The sequence below is a fragment of the Anomalospiza imberbis genome, unplaced genomic scaffold (assembly GCF_031753505.1).
Source record: "Anomalospiza imberbis isolate Cuckoo-Finch-1a 21T00152 unplaced genomic scaffold, ASM3175350v1 scaffold_209, whole genome shotgun sequence".
Classification (NCBI taxonomy): domain Eukaryota; kingdom Metazoa; phylum Chordata; class Aves; order Passeriformes; family Viduidae; genus Anomalospiza; species Anomalospiza imberbis.
In genome coordinates, this window is record NW_027099842.1 from 145,001 (window position 1) to 147,500 (window position 2,500).

Genomic DNA, 2,500 nt, shown 5'->3' on the forward strand with positions numbered 1-2,500 from the left:
TCAAACGCCGCGGGAAGGACCGAAAAAGGGGCCGCCGAGCCGGGCGGCGGTTTAAAGACTCGGGCGGCTCGGCGCGCCCCGCCGCGGCGGCGGCGGCGGGTGGCGGGCGGTGGCGTTGCGGCTCCATTGAGGGGTGGGGAGCTACTCCCGCCGATCCCCTGCGGTGGTGTCCGCGGCCACCGGTCGCGCCCGCCGTCGCGGCGGTCGTCCCCGCCGCGCGCGCGCGTGCGGGGGTAGTCGCGCCGCGCCGGGGAGGGGCGCCCTGCCCCCCCCTCTTCGCGGCCCGGCCTCGGCGGAGAGGCCGCGGCGCGCGCGGTCGGCCGCGGGGCCGACCCGCTGGGCTCGAAACGGGCGGCGCCGGCAGAGGGCGCGCGCTCTCTGCCCTTCCTCAGCCGCGGGGCGGCGGCCGCCGGGGCCCGCCGCGCGCTCTCTCTCTTCTGGGCCGCCGCGGCCGTCCCGCGCGGGCGGCGCCGCGCCTGGCGCGGCCGTGCCTCTCTCCCCTCGGCGGCCTTCGTCTCGAACGCACCGGCGGCGCCGGCCGCCGGCCGGCCGTCCGCCCGCCCGCCCGGGGCGAGCGCTCGGCGGTCCCTCCGCGGTCGGAGGCCGGCGAGCGCGGGCGGCCCCGCGCCGAGCGGCGGCGGCGCCGCTCGGCCGGTGTTCCCGCCGCCCGCGGGCACGGGACCCTCCCCGTGGCCCTTCGCGACCGCGCGCGGTCCGAGGGCAGGGGTGGCGGGCGGCCGCGGGGGCGCTTCCGCGCCCGCTCTCCAGGTGGCGAACGAGGAGAGCGGGCGTCGCCCCCCGGCTCAGCGCCGCACCGCCTTCCGCCGGGCGCGTGCTCGCGGAAGGGGGCCCCCGACGGTGCGGGTGGACGGCGGTTCCCGGGAAGTGCGGCCCGCCGCGGCGGCGGGTCCGCCCTCGGGCAGCCCTCGGGCGCTCGCCTTCCCCCGGCGGGCAGCGGTCCGGCGGGGGGGGGCGCGGCGCCCGGCGGCGGGGCGGCGGTCGTCGCGTGGCGTCTCGAGCGCAGCAAGGCCCCTGGGGAGAGAGAGTCGGCCGCGCGCGTGGGCGCGGCGGCGCTCCGCGAGAGCCGGCGCGGCGGCGGTTCCAGGGGGGAGGCAAGCGCGCGCGCGGGGTCCGAGGGCCGCGCGCCGGCGCGTGGCGCCGCGCCGGCGAGGCCGGGCGGGCCACCGCGCTCCCGCGGCGCGCGCCGCGCGGCCCTCCGCGCGGAGGGCCGGGCCGAGCCCGGGCGCCTGGGCCGCCTCCGAAGGACGGCACACGTAGGCGGCGCCTCCCCTCGCCGGGCGGGGGGAGGCGGTCGGGGGCGCGGGTCCCCCCGCCTCTCGGCCGGCCTTGGGAGCGTTCCGTGGGGTTCCTCCCGTGTTCTTCTCGCACGCGCCCCCTCCGGGGTTTTCCGCGTTGCTCGTACGGTCGGAGCCAGGCCCCGCGCGGGGCCTCGGCGCCAGAGAAAAAAAAGGGGGGCCGCTCCGGGCGAGAGCGGCTCCCGGCCCCCCCGCGCGCGCGGGGTCGGTGCCGAAAGCCAGACAACTCTTAGCGGTGGATCACTCGGCTCGTGCGTCGATGAAGAACGCAGCTAGCTGCGAGAATTAATGTGAATTGCAGGACACATTGATCATCGACACTTCGAACGCACTTGCGGCCCCGGGTTCCTCCCGGGGCTACGCCTGTCTGAGCGTCGCTTGACGATCAATCGCCGCCCGGGGGCCGCCCCGGCGGCGCGGCTGGGGTCGCTTCGCAGGCCCGTCGGCCGCGGCAGCGGTTGCCGCGCGAGGGCCTTCGTCCCCCTAAATGCAGACTCGGGGAGCGCTCCGTAGCTCCCCGCTCCCGGAGCGAGCCGCTGGGGCGGAGCTCGTCCTCGCCGGGGCCGCACCGCCTGGCGGTGGCGGCGGCCGGGGAGTCGGAGCGAGTGAGACGGCGCCGAAGGCGCCCCGCCGAGGGCCGAGGGACGAGGGCGAGAGGGGAGGCGAGGCGCGGGCCTCGCCTCCGGCCTCCCCCCCGCGCGGGCGGCTGTCTGCGGGTGGGTACCGTGCGCGGGTACCGTGCCGCTGCCGCCGCGCGCGGTGCGCGGGGGGCCGGGGGCGGGGGCGACCCCCGAGGCCGCTCCTTCCCCCGCCCCCTTCCGTCGCCGTCTCGGGGCGTCAAGGGCGCCGTCGCTTTCCTCGCTCTCTCCCCGCCGAGGCCGTCGCGCGCCGCCCGGCCGGTCTTCCCCCCTCGGGGCCGTCTCTGCCGCGCTGCCTTCTTTCGGTTCTCGTCTCCGGGACGGGGGTCTCCTCCTCCTCCGCGTCTGTCTCGCGCGCTCTCGGTCGGTCGGACGCTCTCGCCGTCTCCGGCTCGCCGGCTGGCTCGCTCGCTCTCTCTGTGTCTCCGGCGCGCTCTCTCTCTCTCTCTCTTCTCTCTCGCCGGCTTTTCCCCTGGCGCTCGCTCGGGCGCGAGGGGGGAGCGGGCGGGGGGGGGCGAGAGAGGGGGGGCCGCCGGGGGGCCCGGG

At 80.0% G+C, this 2,500-nt stretch overlaps 1 non-coding gene across 1 annotated transcript; it reads left to right on the top strand.

Annotated features, from left to right (window-relative positions):
• Positions 1–1,540: 1,540 nt before the first annotated feature.
• Positions 1,541–1,693, top strand: LOC137466405 (5.8S ribosomal RNA). Its single transcript, XR_010995158.1, has one exon. It is a non-coding gene; the product is annotated as a 5.8S ribosomal RNA (ribosomal RNA).
• Positions 1,694–2,500: the final 807 nt, after the last annotated feature.